General features: G+C 43.6%; 2 pseudogenes; both read left to right on the top strand.

The window, feature by feature from the left end:
• The first annotated feature begins 7108 nt into the window (after positions 1–7108).
• On the top strand, positions 7109–10302 carry LOC133052563 (putative RNA-binding protein 15B; annotated as a pseudogene).
• Positions 8290–8687, top strand: LOC133052036 (large ribosomal subunit protein eL34-like; annotated as a pseudogene).
• Positions 10303–12655: the final 2353 nt, after the last annotated feature.

Below are 12655 nucleotides of genomic sequence, written 5' to 3'. Positions count from 1 at the left end.
TATTAGTTGCATGTTCCTTACGAGGACCTCCTGTCATAAAATAACTCATGCAAATGGTTACTATGGTGCCTGGCAAAGGTGGGCGGGTTTCAGTCAGTGTGCTTCCCCTAACAATCACACCTGCCATAGTCCACCCCATTTTTGGCTGAAAACAAACAGAAGTCGATATCCGTATCTGCTTTGTGATCATCTGGAGGGATGAAGACATACCACCTTTTATAAAAATTGTAAAGCAAAACATGGCGTTGCAGATAATTTTTCAAATGGTAATTCAGATTGCCTGTTCTCTAGATCCTGTAAACCACTAATAAAACCTTTGAAGACAGGAAGAAAAAAAACCCCATAATATAGTTAACAGTTCAAATCCCCTCTGTGGCTAGGGCTTTCCAAACATATGTTATTTTACTGTGGGCTTGCCCAGCTAGGTGCCTCCATTCTCTGCTTACTGTTAACTGCATTTTATTTTTTGAAAATTTTCCAAATTCCTTTCCTGGCCTTCTTTCTAAAAGCCTGATTATCATTTAAATTACATCTAAAAGCAACCAATTGTGTTTCCTCTGAAGCATAGCTGACAAAAGGGAGTGGGCAGGTCCTGGGGCCAATCCCACTGGGAGCTCCCTGCCTTTCCCCTCCTTAGGTACATTTATCCAAATGAAATCACAAATAAGGTAAACATCAAAGACATTCCTGAGGGGCGGAGCAGACAAAAATGTGCAGCCTAATGGGCTTGGGTAAAAATTGGAAAGGAGAAATGCTTTGGGTGGCAGATGGTGGTCTAGGGGAGGAGTTCTCAGGTGTACATGGTCTGTATGTAACCCTCAGCTAAGCCGTTAGTTTCCCCATCACCCCACAATCCACTGCATCTTCAGTGGGCAGTCCACTGCCCTGCCCTCTTTACAGAAAAGGAATTGGGGGAACTTTGGTGAAATAAGAGCCCCAATAAATTATGGGCTGATATTTAAATATTTCCAGAAAATATTGCAAAAGTGAAAAGGGGAAGAAGTTTACACCTGTATTTATATCATGATACAATTTATGCTTTAAAACCCTCAAGATTATAAACAGCATGTAAATCTAAAAACATTCAAAAGAAGTGAAGACAAGGCCAGCAGGGTATTTATAACTCTGTTGGCTTCCTTTGGGAAGGGAAATTGACAGGTGTTGACGGGGACTTTTGCCTCTCATTTTTATATATTGGTTGACCAAAAAGTTTCTTCAGGGTTTTCACAACATCTTACAGAAAACCCCAAAATGAATCCCCCCCTTCCCCATGTGCGATCAGTTCATACACAATTGTCTTATTGATTGATGGTGAGGTAACAGGGCAGTGTCACAGGGGTTATCATTGTCAATCCCCAGGAGGCCTGGGGCTATGTGCCCATGGTCATCAGGTCATCAAGTAGTTAACATCTTCCATTTGCTGGGGGGTTTATCATCTGCAAAATAGCTCAGGAAATGTGCATCAGATACTGTTACCTAGGTACTTCAGAGAGGAGCTACAGCAGAAGACATGGGGGAGGGGCCTGTCCCAGGAAGGCTCCATAGGTTCCTGCTCAGTTATGCTATGAGAGAAGAGTTACACTTCTAAGGTGAGTTGCTCTCAAATGCCTGGTCTCAACAAATCCACATCAAGCTCCCTAAGAAGCTCAACTTCTGCCATCACAGCACTTACCATTCAGCATTGTTATCATCTGCTGATCTGTATTCCTCACTAAAATGCAAATATTATGGGACTATAAGGGACGACTTTCTCTACTACAACTCAGAATTAGCACAATTGATGCAAAATATTTGTCTGCTATAACAAAATACCATAAACTGGGTGGTTTAAGCAACATTTATTTTTCACAGTTCTGGAGACTGGAAGTTCAAGATCAGGGTGCCACTGGAGCCAAGTTCTAGGTGAGCACCCTCTTCCCAGAGGCAGAAGACTGACTTCCATCTTCACATGGTGGAAAGGAAGTGAGCCAGCCCTCCTGCCTCTTCTCATAAGGACACGATGTAACTGATAAGGGCTCTACTCTCATGACCTAATTACCTCCCAAAGGCCCCATTTCCCAATGCCATCATGCTAGGTTTAAGGTTTCAACATATGAATTTGGTGGGGACACATTCAATTCATAGCAATTTTTATACATGGGACAAATGTTACTCAAGAGAAGTGTTTGTAAACAGAAAAAAATCTGTATCCTTTACTGTAGGAACTGTAGATTCTCCTAATCATAGGACTGACAGAACCAAAAAGAACAAAGTGGGAACCAAACACAGTTTTTATTGGGAAAAATTGTAAATGGCCTTTCCCTGATTAGATGATTCCCTTGGGGGTTTTGAAGAAGGAATTCATAGGGCCTGGACTCCATCTCAGGCCTGTCTGTGCTGATCGTGCGTGGCCACCTCTCCAGTGGACTCTGAACTCTGTGCTTAGCGCCTGTGGGAATGACAATGGAAGGATAAGACCCCCCTCTGGGCAGGGGAATCTTGAAGAAGAGAAAACAGACACTAATCACCCCTGCCTCTGGACACTATCTATCAGAATGTAAGCACAGGCTTATTGGTTATTAACTATTTGGAATGTAACTGCGGGCTTATTGATTATTGACTGTTTGAACACATAACACGTGAATGATGGGGTTATTGTAGTTGTATTTACCCTTCCTTTGTTTATGTAAGTCTCAAGGGAATTGGGATAGTGGGTTTGGACATGTACACATGGGGTATAAAATATTTTCACAAATGCTGGACGGGGTCCTTGGCTAAGAGGAGACTCTGCCCTGGGCCCGCCGGCGTAATAAACTGCACTTCACTATCTGCATTGTCCTTCTGAGTGAGTCTGTTTCCCGGAAAGCGTGGCTATAACAGTTTCTTAGCCTTAACATTACAGATATCTTGAGCTGGGTAATTCTATGTTGCAGGGGACTGTCATATGTATTGTGGGATGTTTAGCCACATCCCTGCCTTCTACCCACTAGATGCCAGTAACACAACTCACCAAGTTGTACCAACCGTAAGTGAAAGTGTTAGTCGCTAATTTGTGTCCAACTCTTTGCAACCCCATGGACTGTAGCCCACCAGGCTCCTTTGTCCATGAAATTCTCCAGGCAAGAATACCGGAGTGGGAAGGGAGATGGGAGGGAGGTTCAAAAGGGAGGGGATATATGTATACCTATGGCTGAATTACGTTGAGGTGTGACAGAAAACAACAAAATTCTGTAAAACAATTATCCTTCAATAAAAAAAAAAAAAAAAAGAATACTGGAGTGGATTGCCATTTCCTTCTCCAGGGGATCTTCCCGACCCAGGGATCGAACCCCAGTCTCCTGCATTGCAGGCAGATTCTTTACCATCTGAGCCACCCAGGAAGCCCTGAACCAACCAAAGTCTTACCAAATGTTGCCTGGGAGGCAAAAATCACTGGCATAGGGTTTTCACAGATGTAATAGAGTAGTGCTGTGTTTAAAAAAAAAAAAAGACAACACTTTCATGCTCATATAAGTGAGCTGGTTCCATGCTTAGCCCCCTTTTGACATATGATTTGAGCGTTACAAGTAGAAAGACCCCTAATAAGTAATTATGATTAGTGGGTAGATGAGGGCATGGGGCAATAGTCTTACCTTAAGTGACAAAAGGGTTAATGTATATTCAACCTGGGCCAAGTATTCCTAGGCTTGAAACTCAGTTCTAACTATTCTCAAGTGATTCTGAAGGTTCATGACACACAGTCATTTGTCAGTGTTCTGGGGCGTGAAATTAGGCCATGTCCTCTCTGTAGCTGGTTATGTGGAGGTGAGTTACTTAGGTAGTAAGTGAAACTATCTGACTGGCCACCACAGACTTCATTTTCTTTTTCTTTAAGTGCCTGCTTTTTAACATAGTTTTGTTCTCTATTGGAAATGGATGACATAGCAATGTTTAGGAATAGGGTAGGACTAAGTAACTTTCTTGTATAAAGGCTGTACAGAGAATGCCAATTTCCAAGTAATGGTGCTTAAAGTGAAACGATCTAAGAGCACAGTGACTTATAATATTGGTAGAATTTAAGAGCTTTATGAATTATTTTAGACTGTATTTATAAGACTGTTAAAGACCCAAAGGGTTTCCTTAAAATTTTCAGTCATACTTCACTACATTTTATGGGGACATTATATGCTAGAGTGGTATTCATGGATTTGAAAATCTGCAAAGATCTTAAGAAATAACTCTCAAGAATTCCAAGGAGCTCCTAAAATTTAGAGGTCTTGGATGTGTCTTTTCCTCTCTAGACCCCAAATCAAATCACCATCAGCTGAATGAATGCTTGTCTCCTTAATGCCATTGTTGGGGGAGGAGAAATTTCCCTTCTTTCCCCTCTTAGATGTTTTGGCTGGCAATTAAAATGACATGAGGCAGACTAATAGGAGAAAATCAAATTTATTACATGTGCACAGGGAATTCACATAAGTATGAAGAATTTCAAAGACATCAAGACAAGGTGAGATATACTTATTCTGGATTAAGGAGGAGGAGGTAGGGGTCTGAGGCATCAAGGGGAAGTAAGGTAATTTACAAGAAGATAAAGAGTTAACATTTGGGAAACAAATACTTTTTTGGCCCTCCAAATGCAATGGCACACAGAGACAACTGATCAAATGGGCTTTGCCAAGTTCCTCTCTTTCTACCATACTTAATACTTCACTATAGTTATCTACGGTCATAACTTCTTCCTGGAACAGACCTTCTAAAATTCTTTTAGGCAGTTGGGGAAGCTCCAAGGTTTTTCCTTAGTCTTTTCGGGCTTGGGTGTTTGTTTTCAGCTCAAAATAATCTTCATGCCAGAGTGGCACATCTTGGGGCAAGTCTGCCCTTGGCCCTAACACCACCATGAAAACAAGTCTATTCCCTATTTTATATTCAGATTATGTGACTCCCCTATTCTCAAGCCTGTAGTGTAATCACCTCTATAGCAAGTCAAATCCAAACAATAATTATGCTTGTAAGTCAACTTTGAGGCTCTGCACTCAAAGTCTCCGCTCCATGATTTCCTGTGCCTTATTTTCTGCACATTCTCATTCAGTTCTTCACTGTGATTTCCTTTTTCTAAACTGCGGTTCTTTTCCGCTACTTCCACATGGTTCATCGGACCAGGAGAGGCCCAAAGAGCCCTCTTTAATTCCTTTCTGCCATACCATATTGCCTTACACAGTACTAAAGACTCACCACTACCATGAAAATGCCATCTAGTATAAACAAAAAGAGCATAGCTTGTAGAGTCAGACAGACCCAGGTTTCAATCCATTTCTGCTATTTAGCACGTGTGTGAGACTGAGCAATTACTTCATTCACTTCCACAATCCTCAAAACATTGTAAGAATTATGAGGATTATCTGATCCATGCCCCCCAACATACACTTTTGTCACCTCAAACTGGCTTAGCTTTTCAATTTCCCTGCTATTCTTATTTCAGTCAATGGCATCCAGTATCTCATTTCAGTATCCTATCACAAAGTCTGATCAAGTCTACCACGTATTATTTCTTATATATACTTCCATCTCTCCATCCACACTATCACTATTTTTCCTTCATATTTTGCCTAGACCACTACATGTGTCTCACAAGTGTTCTTGTTTCTTTCACCCTCCATATCCCCCTCCTCACAACTTCCAAGGTGACCTTTTTTTTTGGCTGCACCATGCAGCTTGTGGGACCTTAGTTCCCCAACCAGGGATCAAACCCACATGCCCTGCAGTGGAAGCGTGGAGTCCTAAGCACTGGACTGCCAGGGAAGTCCCATACAATTAACCATTTTCTTTTTATTTATTAAATATTTATTTAATTTGGTTGTGCTGGTCTTGGTTGTGGCACATGGGCAGGATCTTCCATCTACCTCGCACATGTGGGATCTTAGAGCTTCCCAGATGGCAGAGTGGTAAAGAATCTGCCTGCCAATGCAGGAGAGGCAAGAGACATGGGTTCGATCACTAAGTTGGGAAGATCCTGGGGACGGGGCGGGGGAGGGTGGGCAGGAAGAAATGGCCACCTGTGGTATGTGGGATCAGGGACTGAACCCAGGTCCCTGCATTGCAAACTCAGAGTCTTGACCACTGGGCTACCAGGGAAGTTTCACACTTTATTTAGGTCACAATCCTCTGAAGGGCTTGTTAAGACACAGATACCTGGACTCCACTCCCAAAATTTCTCATTAGGTAGGTCCAAGGTGGGACTTGATTATTTGCATCTCTATAAGTTCTTAGATGATGCTGCTGGTTTAGGGACCATTACAACAGCATTCTTTCTTGTTTCAGAGCCCCTAGACACATAGAAACATTACCCAGGTCATACATCAAATGCAAACTTTAAACAACACTTATGAAAGGTTTCCCTTGAGCTTCCAGACTAGACTAAACACTCTTGAGATATTTTTCATAGCATGCACAATATTTGTGATTAGTTGTTTGTGTAATTATTTTTTGACTTAAAGAAACATAAGTCAAACTGTCTCACGAAGGCAAGGACCCTGTCTTCAAGTCTTTAGAGCTTGGCACACTGATTGCCTCATAACAGGCACTCAACAAATTTTGTTGAATAAGATTTTAATAAACAATTGCATTCTATTTTTAAAACGGTTAAAGTTCATTCACTGACACTGTTTCCCATCACAAATATTCAACATTCTTTTCTTCTGAGACTAACACAATTTGCTCGTAGTTTCTCCAGTAACTAACTTTTGGCCCCTACCTGTACTCTAAACAAATACAGGGGTTTCAATTCAAATTATACATTAAATTCACCTGAAGAGCTTTCCAAGTTACCAGGTCCAACCTCTGGCCAACTGAACCAGAATTTCTACACTTAAAAGATAGAATTTCCAAATATTTAAAAAATTTTTTCCACAGACGATTTTGATGCACAATAAGAGTTGAAGAGCACTTCATGATTGGGTCTATCACTCGAGGTAAAACTACTTGTGTATACGTTGATGGTTACGATACAACATAAGACATGTGGTTGGCAATCATCGGACACACTGTGAAAAAGACATTTCTTTTACTGCCTTCATTATATTTTAAGTTCCTAGATCACTAGAGTTCAGTTGCTCAGTCAGGTCAACACTGCGACCCCTCGGACTACAGCATGTCAGACCTCCTTGTTCATCACCAACTCCCGAGTTTATTCAAACCAATGTCCATTGAGCCAGCGATGCCATCCAACCATCTCATCCTCTGTCATCCCCGTCTCCTCCTGCCTACAATCTTTCCCAGAATCAGGATATTTTAAGATCAGGCAGATCTTCCTATCAGGTGACCAAAGTACTGGACTTTAAGCTTAAGCATCAGTCCTTCCATTGAGTATTCAGAACTGATTTCCTTTAGAATGCACTGTTGGGAATTCCTTGAAGTACAAGGAATTCTCAAGAGTTTTCTCCAACACCGCAATTCAAAAGCATCAGTTCTTCGGCGCTCAGCTTTCTTTATAGTCCAACTCTCACATCCATATGTGACTACTGGAAACACCAAAGCCTTGATCAGATGGACCTTTGTTGGCAAAGTAATGTCTCTGCATTTTATTTTAGTTTTTTTTTGTCTCTGCATTTTAATATGCTGTCTAGGTTGGGCATAACTTTTATTCCAAGGAGCAACCGTCTTTTACCTTCCTGGCTGCAGTCAACATCTGCAGTGATTTTGGAGCCCCCCAAAGTAAAGTCTGTCACCGTTTCCACTGTTTCCTCATCTATTTGCCATGAAGTGATGGGACCAGATGCCATGACCTTAGTTTTATGAATGTTGAGTTTGAAGCCATCTTTTTCACTCTCTTCTTTCACTCTCATCAAGAGGCTTTTTACGTCGTCTTCGCTTTCTGCCATAAGGGTGGTGTCATCTGCATATCTGAGCTTATTGATATTTCTCCAGCAATCTTGATTTCAGCTTTGGTCTCATCCAGCCCTGGGTTTCTCATGATGTACTCTGCATATAAGTTAAATAAGCAGGGTGACAATATACAGCCTTGATGTACTCCTTTCCCTATTTGGAACCGGTCTGCTGTTCCATGTCCCGTTCTAACTGTTGCTTCTTGACCTGCATACAAATTTATCAAGAAGCTGGTCATGTGGTCCAGTATTACCATCTCTAAGGATTTTCCACAGTTTGTTGTGGTCCACACAGTCAAAGGCTTTGGCATAGTCAATAAAGCAGAAGTAGATGTTTTTCTGGAACTGTCTTGCTTTTTCGATGATCCAACAGATGTTGGCAATTTGATCTCTGCTTCCTCTGCCTTTTCTAAATCCAGCTTGAGCTTTTTTTTTTTTTTTCCTCTTCCGGCGACGGCATCTAGAGGCATTCAGGATGGTGTTGCCTCTGACATACCGCTGTAGGCTGGCCTACAATACAGCCTCTAACAAAACCAGGCTGTCCTGAAACCCTGGTAATAGAATTGTTTACCTTTACACCAAGAAGGTTGGGAAAACACCTAACCGCATGTGGTGTGTGCCCAGGCCAACTTAGAGGCGTTCGTGCTGAGAGACCTAAAGTTCTCATGAGGTTGTCTAAAACGAAGAAACACGTCAGCCGAGCCTATGGTGGTTCCATGTGTGTTAAATGTGTCCGCAACAGGTTCAAGCGTGCTTTCCTTATTGAAGAGCAGAAGATCGTTGTGAAAGTATTGAAAGCACAAGCACAGAGTCAGAAAGCGAAATAAAAAATGAACCATTTTTGAGTAATAAAAAATAAATAAATAAATCCAGCTTGAACATCTGCAAGTTCACGGTTCATGTACTGTTGAAGTCTGTCTTGGAGAATTTTGAGCATTATTTTACTAGCGTGGGTAAGTAAGTGAATAAGTGTTAGTCGCTCGGTGGAGCCCAACTCTTTGCAACCCCATGGACTGCAGCTCACCAGGCTCCTCAGTCCATGAGATTTTCCAGGCAAGGATACTGGAGTGGGTTGCCATTTCCCTCTCCAGGGGATCTTCCCAACCCAGAGATCGAACCCGGGTCTTCTGCACTGCAGGCAGATTCTTCACTGACTGTGCTACAAGGAAAGCCCGCTAGCGTGTGAGATGAGTGCAATTGTGCGGGACTTTGCGCATTCTTTGGCATTGCCTTTCTCTGGGACTGGAATAAAAACTGACCTAATCCACTCCCTGTGCACTACTCCAAGACGGGTATACCTGGCACCGGAACCTGGATGCCAACCTGCAGGTGCAGGACAGGACCCACCGCCCCCACCCCCCTGCCCACAAACACACACCTTCTGTACTCAGACCGAGAGGACCTTTTCGGAAGGGGACCGGACCAGTCCCTGTAAATGCTTTGACTGCCCAGCCTCTAGGGCTATAGCTGCTCGGTGCACAGCCGGAGGGGTGAGAGCTGGGGAGGAGATGGGGAGCCCAAGAGGTCTGTCCTGCCCAAGGCCTGGGGGGACAGATGGAAGCGCCAGAGCCTCTCCGGTGACCACAGAAGGACAACCCACTCCCTTACGAGGAACGGAGCAGGACCAAGGGTGGCAGGCAGCCTGCGGACAGAGGCTCCGACCGCAATCCCCGAGCACAGGGCATATCAGTCCAGTGAAGGGGCCAAGGAGTCCAGCAGCAAATCCCTCTGCTACAGCAGACAGGGGGTGGAAGACTGAAGCCGCCACCCCCACCACGTGGCTTCTGAATCTTCCTACAGGAAAGAAGATCCAAGAGAGCGAGGTGGTCTTTGGACCACTTAGGCTGAGCCCAAGCCTCTGGAAGAACCAAAACATGAAACCTAAAAGCTCAAGAATCCTTCAGAGGATGCCCAGACGCTGCAGCTGGGTTGAAACAGGCTTCTGGTGTTGAAAAACAGCTGCTTCCCGACATCTATGCACGTCCTAGAGGGAGATCAGGGGGTGAGCAGCAGTCCTCAAAAGATCACACTTCCAGGGGTAAGCTGACCCAGCTGAAGATTGCCCAGCGCCTACACCTGGAGCAGCCCAAGCTGGAAGAAGTAACACGACACATCATGCAGGGGAGCCTCAATGGCTACTCAATGCTCCTGGCCATGCAGGGGACCCCCAGTGGGCCTGGCACTGAGGGGTTGCCCACAGTGGAGCCCCGCCTACAGAGGCGGCTTCTCAGGAACCTGGTCTCCTCCTTGAAACAGAAGCAGGCTGCAATGGTGATCAATATGCCAGTGTGTTGGACCAAGGCAGAGGCAGCATGGGCATGCTCTACTATGCCTTCCCTCATGTGACTTTTCACAGCAGTACCTCCCGTCAGCACTGAGGACACTGGGCGAGTTAGGGGAAGAACACATAGTGAGAGGCAGGCTAGCCCAAACCTGTCCTTTCCAGCCCATTTGTCACTAAAGCAGTTATTGAAATATCTGACCACTGCTGCCCTGCACCGCCACTCTCATGCCATCTTACACCAGAGATTTGTATTCTCTGCTGGGTTGTTCTGGTTCATCTCGTAGGGGACCAAAGTCCTGTCCACCCACCAAAATAAGTTCATTTCATTTCAGTTGCTCAGTCATGTCCTACCCTTTCCGACCCCATGAATTGCATCACGCCAGGCCTCCCTGTCCATCACCACCTGCCAGAGCTTACTCAAACTCATGTCCAAGGAGTCAGTGATGCCATCCAGCCATCTCAACCTCTGTCATCCCCTTCTCCTCCTGCCTTCAATCTTTCCCCGCATCAGGGACTTTTCCAATGAATCAGTTCCTCGCATCAGGTGGCCAAATATTGGGAGTTTCAGCTTTAGTCCTTTTAGTGACTATGCAGGACTGATTTCCTTTAGGATGGACTGGTTCGATCTCCTGGCAGTCCAAGGGACTCTCGAGAGTCTTCTCCAATACCACAGTTCAAAAGCATCAGTTCTTAGGCGCTCAGCTTTCTTATAGTCCAACTCTCACATCCATATGTGACTATTGGAAACACAAAAGCATTGACTAGATGGACCTTTGTTGGCAAAGTAATGTGTCTGCTTTTTAATATGCTGTCTAGTTTGGTCATAGCTTTTCTTTGAAGGAGCAAATGGCTTTTAATTTCATGGCTGCAGTCACCATGTGTAGTAATTTTGGAGCCCCCCAAAATTATGTCTGTCACACTTCCCCATCTATTAGCCATGAAGTGATGGGACCAGATGCCATTATCTTTGTTTTCTCAATGTTCAGCTTTAAGCCAAGTTTTTCACTCTCCTCTTTCACTTTCATCAAGAGGTTCTTTAGTTCTTCTTCGCTTTCTGCCATAAGCGTGGTGTCATATGCATATCTGACCTTATTGATCTTTCTCCTGGCAATCTTGATTCCAGCTTGTGCTTCATCCAGCACAGCATTTCTCATGATGTACTCTGCATATAAGTTAAATAAGCAGGGTGACAATATACAGCCTTGAGATACTCCTTTCCCAATTTTGAACCAGTCCATTGTTCCATATCCGGTTCTAACTATTGTTTCTTGGCCTGCATACAGATTTCTCAGGAGAGAGGTTAGGTGGTCTGGGGTTCCCATCTCGTTCAGAATCATCTAGTTTATTGTGAGTCTCATAGTCAAAGGCGTTGCCATAATCAATAGAGCAGAACGAGATGTTTTTCTGGAACTCTCTTTCATTTTCGATGATCCAGTGGATGTTTGCAATTTGATCTCTGGTTCCTTGCCTTTTCTAAACAAGGTTGATCATCTGGAAGTTCACAGTTCACATATTGTTGAAGCCCGACTTGGAGAATTTTAAGCATTACTTTATTAGCCTGTGAGATGAGTGCAATTGTGCGGTAGTTTGAACACACTTTGTCATTGCCTTTCTTAGGGACTGGAAGGGAAACTGCCCTGTTCCAGTCCTGTGGCCACTGCTGAGTTTTCCAAAATTGCTGGCTTGAGTGCAGCACTTTTACAGCATCATCCTTTAGGAATTCCATCATCTCCACTAGGTTTGTTCGTAGTGATTCTTTCTAAGGCCCTCTTGACTTCACATTCCATGATATCTGACTCTTGGTGAGTGATCATACCATCGTCACTCTCTGGGAAGTGAAGATCTTTTTTGTACAGTTCTTCTGTGTATTCTTGCCACCTCTTCTTAATATCTTCTGCTTCTGTTAGGTCCATACCATTTCTGTCCTTTATTGAGCCCATCCTTGCATGAAATGTTCCCTTGGTATCTCTAATTTTCTTGAAGATATCTCCAGTCTTTCCCATTCTATTGTTTTCCTCTATTTCTTTGCATTGATTACCCTGGAAGGCTTTCTTATCTCTCCTGGCTATTCTTTGGAACACTGCATTCAAATGGGCATATCTTTCCTTTTCTCCTTTGCTTCTCTTGTTTTTACAGCTATTTGTAAGGCCTCCTCAGACACCCATTCTGTTTTTTTGCATTTCTTTTTCTTGGGGATGGTCTCGATCCCTGTCTCCTGGACAATGTCATGAACCTCTGTCCATAGTTCATCAGGTGCTCTGTCTATCAGATCTAGTCTGTTAAATCCATTCCTCACTTCCACTGTATAATCGAAAGGGATTTGATTTAGGTCATACCTGAATGGTCTGGTGGTTTTCCCTACTTTCTTCAATTTAACTCTGAATTTGCCATTAAGGAGTTCATGATCTGAGCCACAGTCAGCTCCTGGTCTTGTTTTTGCTGACTGTATAGAGCTTCTGCATCTTTGGCTGCAAAGAATATAACCAATCTGATTTCGGTGTTGACCATCTGGTGACGTCCATGTATAGAG

This window comes from Dama dama, chromosome X (genome assembly GCF_033118175.1).
Source record: "Dama dama isolate Ldn47 chromosome X, ASM3311817v1, whole genome shotgun sequence".
In the NCBI taxonomy this organism is placed as follows: Eukaryota; Metazoa; Chordata; class Mammalia; order Artiodactyla; family Cervidae; genus Dama; species Dama dama.
Note: the sequence above shows the minus strand (reverse complement) of the source record. Positions and strands in the feature narration are given on the sequence as shown.